This window comes from Ambystoma mexicanum, chromosome 3q (assembly GCF_040938575.1).
Source record: "Ambystoma mexicanum isolate Mex_15411 chromosome 3q, UKY_AmexF1_1, whole genome shotgun sequence".
In the NCBI taxonomy this organism is placed as follows: Eukaryota; Metazoa; Chordata; class Amphibia; order Caudata; family Ambystomatidae; genus Ambystoma; species Ambystoma mexicanum.
Window position 1 is genome coordinate 840,139,333 of NC_090926.1, and position 12,260 is coordinate 840,151,592.

The window sequence follows — 12,260 nt, forward strand, 5'->3', positions numbered from 1 at the left end:
CGAGGCGGATGCCTCTTCTTTTGCCCTCGGTGCGGTGTTGTCTCAGACATGTCCTACGACAGGCAAGTTGCACCCGGTGGCATACCATTCCCGCAAGTTTTCCAATACTGAGACCCATTATACTGTAACGGAGAAGGAACTTCTGGCTGTCATGGACGCCTTTCTTGTCTGGCGCCATCATCTCCTGGGGGCTAAGCATCCAATCACTGTCTACTCCGATCATCGGAATCTACAGGATCTGGCCTCCTTAAAGTGCATCAACAGCAGACAGGTCCGGTGGCATCTCTTTTTTTCCGCTTTTGATTTTCACATTACTCATCGTCCTGGAATCACTCATGGAAAAGCGGATGCCTTGTCACGCTCTCCGGGTGGAGTCTCGTTGCCAACCTTCCCCGATACTGTTCTAGGTAAGAGTCATGTGATTTGTCTCTGCACTCCCTCTCTGTCATTGTTGGATTCTGTGCGGGCATGGACGAGCAATCATTCTGACCAATTGCGGGATTGGGATCCCGTATATTGTGATGGTTTGCCTTTCGTGCATGATCGCCTGTTCCTCCCCACGCCTGACACCCGTAAACTGGACCTTGAGTGGTCTCATGATGCCCCCTTTAATGCCCATCCCGGCCAGGAGCGTACCATGGATCTCCTAAAGCGCTGGTGCTGGTGGCCCTCTATGAAGCGCGACGTGGAATGCTATGTCAACTCTTGCTCTGTCTGCGCTCAGGCCAAACATCGAAGAGGTTGTCCAATCGGCCTGCTGCTTCCGCTACCGGTACCCCCAATACCTTGGCATACACTGACTATGGATTACGTGACCGATCTCCCCAAGGTACGGGGTTTTGATACCATCTGGGTGGTGGTGGACACATTCACAAAAATGGCTTGCTTTGTTCCCTGTAAGGGGATCCCTTCGGCCCCGGCCCTGGCTGAGTTGTTTTTTGAATCTGTCTTCATGTTGTTTGGGCTTCCTTCTGTCATTATTTCCGATCATGGGTCGCAGTTCACATCTCGTTTTTGGAGATCTTTGACTAAGCTACTTGGCATCAATACCAGGTATTCCTCGGCCTATCACCCTGAGACTGATGGGCAGACTGAAAGGACAAATCAATCTATGGAGCAGTATCTTCGGTGCCTTATCCTGCAGCAGCAGTCCTCCTGGTTGAGTGCTTTACGGCTTGCCGAGTTCGCATACAATAACGCAGCTCACTCTGCTACAGGTTTTTCTCCTTTCTACGCCCTCTATGGCCAACACCCCAAGGTCTTGCCTGTCCCTGACGCCTCTGTCTCTTTGAATCCTGCGGCCACGGCCTGTCTTAGGGATCTGTCTGCTGTTCATGCTCATACTTTGGTCCATCTTACTGAAGCAAAGGCCTCTATGAAGTCCCGTGTTGACAGCAAGCGCTTGGCTGCTCCTCCCCTTGCGGTGGGTTCCAGGGTGTGGATGTCTTCCCGTCACCTTCGCCTGGTTGGTTGTCGGAAACTTCTGCCTCACTTTGTTGGCCCGTATGTGATCTCTCAGGTGGTGAATCCAGTGGCTTTTCGTCTGGTTCTCCCGAACTCTTGGCAAATCCATCCTGTTTTTCTCTCTCCTCAAGCCATGCCATGATTCCTCCCGCCTTCGGACCCCAGCAGCCCCGGTGTCCCTGGCCTTCCCTGATGTTTTTGAAGTGTCAGCTATTTTGGGTTCCCGTTAGTTTAGGGGTGGGCTCCAGTATTTGGTGGATTGGAAGGGTTATGGCCCGGAGGAGCGTTCTTGGGTTTCCGCCTTGGATGTTAACGCTCCTCGGTTGGTAGCCCAGTTCCATAGGGATCACCCATCCTGCCCACAAGGTCATGGGCCGTTTGGGGGGGGCTATGTTAGACGATCCTCTGCACACCAGAACACTGCTAACATCTCCACAACACCTTCCCCGCGTTCCCACACGACTCCCTCCAGGGTTCGAGACTCACGTGATTTGGTTACCCCAAAGGACCGAAAGTTCCGTACCAGGTACAATTTACGTGCCCGGTTGCAGCCCTTTCTGCATTGGCAGTTGCCATGGAGAACATACAGCAGAGGGGGCAGCGGAACACCTCCGCATCGATCATTCATTTGCTCACGTGATTCAGAGCGGCGTTTCCCATGTGACCTTGGTGGACGTCACATGACCCAGAAGCGCACAGTATATAAAGCCTGATGCACGGAGAACTCATCGCTTCTCACCTGTCTTCTGACCCTGTTTGGCGCTACGTTTGATAAACTCTGTTGGTTTACCTTGATCTTGGATCTCTCACCTGGACTCCTTCAGACTACCCTTTTGTACCTTTGCTTGGAACTGTTTACCTATTGCTGAATCTCGACACGACCCTCACCTGTCTTCGGATCATCCCTTGGTACTTTGTTGGACTTCTACGCCATTTCCCTTTTGGGAACTCAAGTTACGTCTTCAGCTCTACAGGTGGCCTATCCTGTGTCCACGCTTGTCTGCGTTCCCTCTTGTTCTGGGGACTGCCTCTCATCTGAGTCTCGAACCTCCTTCCTAGGTTTCCCGGGTTTTCCAAACACCGGATAGGTAAGATTATTCAGATCCTTTGGTTCTTGTGCTATATTGTATTTGCCTGGTACTTAACCTTGTTCTTTTTGCAGCAGCATCGGTGTTCCAGAGGTTCCGAAGATCCGGGAAGTAACATCTCCCACCTGTGGCCCCAAAGGTCGCACAGCGGGGTTCTTTTGGTTCCCCTGTGCGTCACTTGGGGACGAAGGTCTCAACGGTCTACACGACACTCAAGTCAGAACACGTCATCATGATTGTGGTCTGATTTTCGGAAAGGGGTAATTCAACTATGAAATCTGTACTGATGTGTTGCAATGGACGGGAAGGTAAGAGAGGGTGTGTTAGTTTTCCCAAGTGGAGCCAACGTGGTGTTTTGCTTTGCTGACAAAATGGCACAAGAAGCTACGTATTCTTGAACTTTGTTGTTGAGGTTGGGCCACCAAAAATATCTGTTGACGTTTTCCAAGGTTACACGGATACCACAATGACCTACTGTCTTGATATCATGGCCCATGTATAGTGCTTCTTGTTGTAAGATTGAGATGGGAATGGAAAGCTTCTGACCATGAAATAGAAGACAATGTTCCTCGAACAACCTGTAGAATTGAATGGTGGTTAATATTGATGGATCTTAAAGGTCAGTTGCTCATTTCACCCATTAGAGAAAGGTGGAGATGGAAAATTGAAAAGAGCTTTGGGAAGCAGCTTTTATTGCAGAAGATGAACTCCAGCTTCGGAGTCAGTGCGAGACAATGTGTCTGCCATTTGATTATCAGCACCAGGCAGAAAGGTGAAAAGAAGATCCTAGGGGGGAAAAAATATGCCCATCGGGCCTGTCTGCTGTTTTGACATTCGTGTTGTTGTAGGACTTTCAGATTGCGGTGGTCTGTTCTCACTGTGACCTGGAATTTGGAACCTAGCAACAGATGTCACCATATGGTACGGGCCCTTTTTATTGCTGAAAGTTCCTTTTCCAGAATGGTATAGTTCTGTTCAGAGCGTGATAATGTCTTGGACATATAAACAATATTCACAGTTCACAGTTGTCCTCGATAAGTTTTTTTAGTACAGGTCCTAATGTTGCATTGGAAGCATCTGTTTCTAGAATAAATGGCCTATTTTGGTCAGGGAGGTGCAATATGGGAGCTTTAGTAAAATGGATTTTTAAGTCCTAAAGCGCCTGACTCGCTTCGTCGTTCCATGAGAAATTGAATCCCTTCTTCAAGAGAGCAGTCAAGGGTTGGATTTTCAAAGACAAATTTGGAATGAATTTCCTGTAAAGTTGGTAAAGCCCAGAAATCTCTGTATGCCTTTAACCAAAGCAGGCTCTTTCCATTGCAAAATAGACTGTACCATGGGGGATCCATTGAAGCTCCATCAGTGGATAGAACAAAACACAAATAACGAACAGAAGTTTACTGAAAGTGCAATTTTTCCAGTTTCACGTACAATTTGTTCTACAAAAGGCATGTAAGGACTTCAGTAACGTGAACCTGATGTTCTTGAAAATATTAGAATATCATCAGTATACACGGCTACGGAATGGAACATGAGATCTGAAAAAAGGTGAACCATATATCGCTGAAAATCAGCGGGTGCGTTAGCCAATCTGAAGGGCATGACTCAGTATTCGTAGTGGGCGAAGGGAGTGCACATTTTTTTTCTCCATTCGTCACCACTACAAATCCATAAGAGATGATATGCGCCTCTAAGGTCCAATTTAGCAAATATCAAGGCCCCCCCTAATGGCTTCCAAAATGTCGGGGATCAAAGGAAGAGGGTATTTATCTTTTACAGTAATCTTATTCAGTCCTCTGTGATCGATACACGGATGTAATTTAGAGAAATCTTTCTTTGCCACGAAGAACATTGAGGTGGCCGTGGAGGATTGTGATTCTGTTATCAGTCCGTTTTGTAGATCAGTCTCTTGGTAGGCACATAAGGCCTCTTTCTCAGTCTCAGAGAGAGTATACATCCTACCGAAAGGACTTGCATGTTGGGCAAGATTTCAATGGAACAGTTCTCTTCTCGATGTGGAGGTAATTCCTTGTATTCATCTTCCAAGAATACTTGTTGATATACCTGGTAATCTTTGGGCAATTTTTGGAGATGGGATATTGATTGGTTTTCATTTGTGTTAAGTTGAGTGTGAAAGCTGATGGCTCCTTCGTGAAGGCAATGTTGAAGGCAATATTCTGAGTACAAAAAACATGGTTCCAGCTGCCCAATTCACATAGGGGTTGTGAAGCCAAAGCCAGGGAAGACCCAATATAATTGGGTATTGTGCTGACTTTACTAGATAAAATGTGATGGCATCAGTATGTGAAGACAACCGCAACAGGATTTTGGAGGTTTGTTCTTTTATGGGGCCTGAAGACAATGGCCCCATGGATTTAAAGACACGGCACACTCCAGGCCAGGACACTTTCCACTGGCAAGGGATGTGGCGCACAATAAAAACGCTTTCAATTTTATTAATTTCAGATTCTGCTTTGAGAAAGCAGCCAACCTATCTCACACCCCCCTTGATGAACACCCCGTGTTGCAATGGACCATGAACCAGGCCGATGTGAAATAATTAAATATTTATTTATTTTTAAATTCAAATGAAAATCAAACATATTCAATATAGGGCAGCAATCACCAGTGTGGTGATACTTACACAGCAAAATGATATGATACACTTTATTTAACTTTCTGACATCAGATACATCAATGCAAATATGAATGGAAGCAAGCTCACTTTTTGGTCATACTTTTAGATGGCACACCTGTTATGCATTCCCACTGCAACACTCCCCCAAACATGGTTAACCAAGTTTTGTGTGGGTGGAAAGGAGTAGCAAGGAGTCAGATATAAGAGGGAGAAATTGGATTTTTAATTCGATCTACCACCTCAGAATGGGAGGCCAACATGAAATTAAAACCCTTGAAAAATGAGCAAAATAGCACTCGGAATTCACTTGATGATTAGAGGTCAGTTTACATGTGCGGTAGAATGGATAAAACAGGAACTTGTGTGGCTGCGTTAAAGAGGCAAGAAATCTTACAAGCTACAAGAGAAGGTACTAAACAACATGAATACAGGTGAGAAAATCGACTTTGGGAAGGAAAGCAGTGCAGCAAAAATCACATGTTGCAGAATTGCAATTTCTTATTTTTCACAGGTTTAAAACAAGCAAACAGCTTAGGAAATGAGCTTAACAGTCAAAATCGGAAATTGGTGTTTCTAATGAGGTACAAAGGCACATAACAGGGATGAGACTGAAGTGAAAGGATTACTTTTTATGGGTGATAGTATGGGATTCTTTACAGGAAAGGAAAATTAGATTTTCGAATGGAAACAATTTCACTGGCAAACTCGGTTTTGTTAGCAAAATGATTTGTTCTACTGCAACTGTACTTTAGTGGCTAAATTAATAAAGAAAGAAACTGCACGCTAGGTGGTTAATTTGCAATGTTAACCAATTCGCGCTGCATTCATCCTTAAAGAAAAATTAATAAATGTATTAAAAAATAGTACTAAGGACTTACACAAAGGACCGAAATTATTTGAAAAGAATTACGCTAACACAGAGAGACTAACACAGATTCTTCTTAGGACAATATGCACAGAGGATGCTGACAATTTAGGAAGTTAGGAGGGTGCTTATAGGATTTTTTTATAGGATTGGACAGAATGCAAGGTAACAGAGCAGGGTATGCAGTTTTTGTACTGGGGCAGGTGATACGTACCAATGCACTTGAGAAGGTAGTTTGGACAGCTAACCGGGTCATTGGACAGCGGGATAAGGATCTGGTCACCTGGGTAGTGGCTGGGCTCTCCTTTAAGGGAACAGCAGGGCAACAGGGGTCTGGTCACTGTGGACAGTGGGATGCATCAGCTGGGCAAAGACAGGTCTGGTCACTGGATTCTCCCAAAGGGATCAGCAGCCTTTCATGCCTTTCCCCTGAATTATTGTGATTTTTGTAGGGTTTAGTTCTGGATAGGTGGTTCTGTCTGGATAGGAGGTTCTGGATAGGTGGTTCTGCCTGGATCTGGATCAGTTACCTCTGGGCCTGGCTCTGGAGTCTGTAGTCTTGCAAGGTGGATTTTTGAATGTTGAATGCCTTGAATGTTTGGATTTGGAATGTGCTGAATCTCCCTATGCCTCCCTCTTATATAAGCAGGATGACATCAGAGAATTTTTACTATCTGGGCGGAAGTAACTTGGACACACATTTTGGATGGGATAGGTCAGGCTATGGATGTCGCCATCTCCCTGAAGGTGGAATGGTTCCAGGGAAGTGACATCAGTTTTGGTGTGTGTGTTTTATGATGTGCTTTGTTTCACCACAGTTACCATTCACTATATAAGTTATGGAAGAAAACCCTTATATTTACATTTGTCACTGTTAGGCAGAATCACATGCAGTACCCTTTGGGAACACTACATACAATTAAAACTACAGGTGTAAGTACAATTTCACCTTTGGTACAAGCCCGTACTACACAGTTATGCGGTAGGAGTGGTTGAGCAGCCAGACTTATCTCAAGAGGGAAGTGAGTAGTACAAGATGTTACACAAAGGACTTGCAATTACAGTGGTTCAAGCAAACACTTACTCAAGGTTTCTTGGTAAAAAAAAAAGGAAATACGCTGTCATGATTCCTGCCCATCATGTCCCCAGCCCTCCAAGATATCAGGCTGGTGCCAGGCCACGATCACCTACATCGCCCTCAAGGGCCTCTCCTTCCCTCCAAAGACCCACTTGGAGTCAGACTTGGCGCTTGTGGCACCAGACTCACTCACTCCCATAGGATAACATTGGGGATTGGACTTGTAGTGCATTGATGGGGACATGATGGATGCCCCCACATATTTCGGTTCCCAGAACTGCACGTGCAGTCTAGTCTTTTGGGTGTGGTTCAACCCAGAGACAACTGGGATACCCAGAGACTATTTAAGCCATGCCCAGGCTGAGAAACATGCTTTGTGTTTTCTGCACCTCCAGCGTGACACCGTGTTCGGATGGGTCTCCAGTAGGCCTTCATCTTTCTTCTGCGCTCAGCTCCTGCAAGAACAAGAACACCGTTAGGAATAGCCTTACCTTGCAGCGCTTCTGCCCATCATTTACGCTTCTTCTGTTCTGCGGGCATCTTCGGCAGTGTCATTCCCATCCCAGCACGCCGCTTCCTAAGGAAAATGGAAAAGAACAGAAAAAAGGCATTAGTAAGCATTCAGCAAATCTTTGCTTATTTTTAAAGACTGTACAAGTTTCAAACGCTTACCTGAATCCCAGCCGCTCTGGGGGAACTCTGTCTCCGGAACTTCTCATCCATCTGCAAGAGGGAAAAGACACTCCAGGTTAGCGTGGAAACATCTAGAGGCGCCGCATACCGCGCTTACTCACCGCATTTCTTCTTCTTAACTGGCATCCACGCTGCAAACGTCGCGGCACCTAAAAGACACTCACTTCAATACAAATACGAAAGGGTCGCATCGCGCATCGCACTCTCACTCACCTTCAGCGCTACTCATCTCAGCAGCACGTCGCCATCCCCGGATGCCGGCCATCATCTAAGGAAGGAAAGGAACGAAGTTAGAGAACTGTTCAAAAGACTCATTATACTTAGCTGTCGCACTCTTGCCAGTGAAGTAACTAGGCAGCAACGAGCCTGCATCAATCAACGCGCCCCTGTGCTGAAAGCAGGACGGAGAGCACACTTTCCAAGAAAATAAGGCCCACTCACCAGTCGACTAGACTCCAGGGAAGCGTTCGAGATCGTAAGAGGTCAGAACAGGCTGAGTGACGTCCCCATGGATACCAGGTGAGGGTTACAAAATTTATTTACACATTTGGTTAGAAAACATTCCTCTGGCAAGAGCAGCTCAATATCACACTACAATACAATATAATACTAAATCAATATGTTTCTGAACAATTTAAGCTCCCATGAAGTGGAACTTCAGTTACTTTCAAATGGGATAGAAAGACAAAAGTAGGATAGCCCAGTTCTGATAGTAAACGGTTAAGTCTTTGCCACTGTCCTTAGAAGTAGTTTGCCAGAAGAAAAGTTATACATCGGTTTAGGGAAGGACAAGCCTTCAAATTTGGGAACATTTCACAAACCTTCCCCACGGCAGAAAGGATTTCCTGACCGCACTTGCACAATACATTTTAAGTGAATAAAAGCTGTAGCTGATGCAGTTGTTCCTGGCAGTTCCTGCAGATCTCGCAGTTCCTGAACTTCAGTCGTGGGGACAAGAAGAAGGACATCAGGAGGTTCCTGCACTGTCCAGGGAAGAAGCCACAAGCTTGGCAAAACATTGGTTTAAGGTGGGAGTGCCTTAAAGTCCACAAACTGGTTTCCTTCTCACTGGCTGTCCGGTTTTCAACAGCACTATGAAGAAAATTCGACCAGTATGGAGATGGTGTCCAGGTGGCTTGTGAGTTGGTTGTTCCCATCAAACTCAAGGGAACAAGTTAACCTTGAAGGGCTTCACTGTCGATGGGGTTTCAGGCAATTCGGACCTGCAGCAGGGCTTCACCGGTGGACCAAGAGTTGCAGCAGTCAACTTCCTTCATATTGTCTTTGGTTCTTTCATTCCAGTGGTTGACTCTGCTTTTCAAGTCCCAGAGACCTGCTTTTAAACAGTTTAACCCCATTCATTCCAGCCTAGCTGTCACTCAACCAGCAGGGTGGCTGTCCTTGCCGGACAGTCAGCCAGCCAATCACGCCAGCGTGCATTCAGGTTTCCTAGGAGACGAAGCACAAGGAGTTTCGTGCACCTCCCTCACATCCTGTCCACCCCAGACACTCAGGTGCCAGAGGAGGGCTTCAGCACTGAAGCCTGCCAAAGGCAAATGAACAAAGGGACCAAACCCTGGTTTGGCGTGCAGAGGCAAGCACTAGAAGGACCTGTCCTAAAAGAAACGGTGAAAAAAGTTGACTGAGTCTGTTTTTTACAGATAGGTCTATTGAAGAACATGGCTAACCGATTTTTAGATACCATTGTTCGAGGTCGGGAAAAATCATGGTAGTTCGTTCTAAAACCACTGCAACCAGCCATTTCAAGAGGAAAGGGTAACATTTTACTGTTACATGTGTGTTAAGACACAGAGGATACTAGGCAACCTCTTCAGCACTCTATAGGAAGATAGGGTGTACTGGGCCTATGCATTTAAAAAGACAATAAAGTCAATTTAATCTCACATGCTCTAGGAGACAATAGTCAGTCCCAGAGAAGGTGTTTAAACCTTGGGGAGTCGGAAAGACACCCCCGTGCCACTCCACTGAAGGTGCTGTGAGACACACAAGAAAAATATGATGCCTATGGAGTTGTTTAAATCTCCATATCCAGAGAACACAAAAGTAAAACACACAACAAAATACATGAAAGAGTGGAAAAAAAGAGGTTCACACTGTTTCCAGGTAAAAATGTAAATCCTAGAAATCCAGCAAAGTTGCTGAGGGTCTCAAAAGGTAAGGGAAATTAGCACATTCTTGAGAATTCTCCCTAACACTCGCCCCCCCCCCAGACTAAGGGACAGGAGGATTGAATCCACTCCTGGATGAATAGCCTTACTCCAGTTGGTCAAACATCCTAGAGCGACCATCAGAATTTTGGTGGTGACACCCAGACCTGTTTTCAATGGTAAAATCAAACCCTTGCAGGCTGATTGACCATCTCAGTAGTTTAGGGGTTTCCCCTTTCATTTGCATCAACCATCTCAAGGGTTGGTGGTCAGTCTGAATCACAAAAGTAGATCCATACAGGTATGGTCTAAACTTCTTGAGTGACCACACAATAGCAAAACATTCACGTTCAATGGTTTCCCACCTTGTTTCAGGTTCCTCCAGCGTCCTGGTGATGAAGCAAATGGTGTGCTCTCTACCTTTCTCATCCAGCTCACTCAGAACTGCACCTATACCTGTATTTGAAGCACGAGTTTGCACAATGAAGGTTTGGTTGTAGTCAGGAGCTCTTAGAACTGGAGCTTGACAAAGGGCTTTCTTTAAGCCTTCAAATACTTGAGTGCACTCCTTATTCCATCTGACCTTTTTAGGAAATTTGGGTGAGGAGATCACATTCAAGGGAGAAGCTATGGTCCTATAGTTCTCTATGAAGTTCCTATATTAACCAGTGAGGCATAGGAAGGCTCTCACCTGGGTTTGAGTAGTAGGGGTGGCACAGTTTTGTACAGCTTGTACTTTGCTAGGCAATGGCCTGATTTCACCTGCCCCTACCTCATACTCCAAGAGTAGACCACTTTACTCTGACCAATTTGACACTTACTTGCCTTTATGGTCAGATGGGCCTGCTCAAGAGCCTGCAAAACATATCCTAAGTGGTCAACATGTTCTTTCCAAGTAGGGCTGAATACCGCAATGTCATCCACGTATGCCATGCAGAAGTCCTCCATCCCAATCAGAACTTAGTTAACCATCCTTTGCGGTACCGTTATTAACTCCTTCCCCATTCCCATTGAGCCCTATGAGGGCTCAAATGGGAACGGGGAATGGTTCCCGGAATGGGGACTTACCGGTCCCGCAAAGGTCGGAATAGACCGGTAAGTCCCTATTCCGGGAACCCGGACTCCGATGACGGTAGGGGGTAGCCATGGCGCTAATAACGCCATGGCTTCCGCATACCGTGTAATGAGGCCCATTGACTCATTCTATCTTCTCATCTAAAGGCTGTCCTCTGAGTAGGTCAGGTTCAGGTTCACTCTCCTCCTCCTCTTGAGCTGAAACTAGAAGCAAAGCTCCTACTTCTGGTCTTGAGACATAAGCTTTTAGACGGTTGGTGTGAAAGACTCTGGGACCCTCCTTAGGATTGCCTAAGTCCACCAGATAGATGGCCTATCCAAGTTTTCCCACAACCTTAAAGGGTCCTATCCATTTGTCTTGAAAGGCCCTCTGCCTTGTAGAGACCATAACTAGAACGTGCTGGTCTTGAGTAAACTCAACCATGTTGGCCTTCTGGTCATGCCAATGCTTCACCAGAGCCTGACTTGCTTTCAAGTTATCTGATGCTTCTGTCATCATATGTGACATTCGCCTCTGGGGACCTATCACATAGTCAGTGTCTCTCACTGGCTTGGGGGAAGGAGCACTCTCCAGCCCCTCCTTAATTAGGGCCAATGGACTTCTAACTGGATGGCCATAGAGAAGCTCAAAGGGACTAAATCCAACTCCCGCCTGAGGGACAGATCTATAAGCAAATAGAAGGCATGGCAGTAGAAGGTCCCACTTTCTAATAAGTGGTTCCTCTAAAGCACCTATCATGCTCTTCATTGTTCTGTTAAACCTCTCTACCAACCCATTTGTTTGAGGATAATAGGCAGTTGGGAACTTGTTGAAGTTATTCCACAGTTCTTCCACATGGCCTGCATATAGTGGGACATAACATTGGATCCCCTGTCAGAGATAATTTCCTTAGGAAAACTTACCCTGGTAAAAATACCAAGTAGGGCCTTAGCAACAGCCTGAGCTGTAACAGTCCTCATAAGTATTGCTTCAGGATACCTAGTAGCATGATCTACTACAACCTGGATAAACCTGTTTCCTGAAGAGGTTGGAGGGTCTAAGGGACCAACAATGTCGATTCCTACCCTCTCAAAAGGGACTCCCACCACTGGGAGAGGTACCAAAGGTGCCACATTCTTGGCCCCACTCTTGCCAGAGGTCTGACAAGTGTGACAGCTCCTACATAATTTATCTACATCAGACCCCAACTTA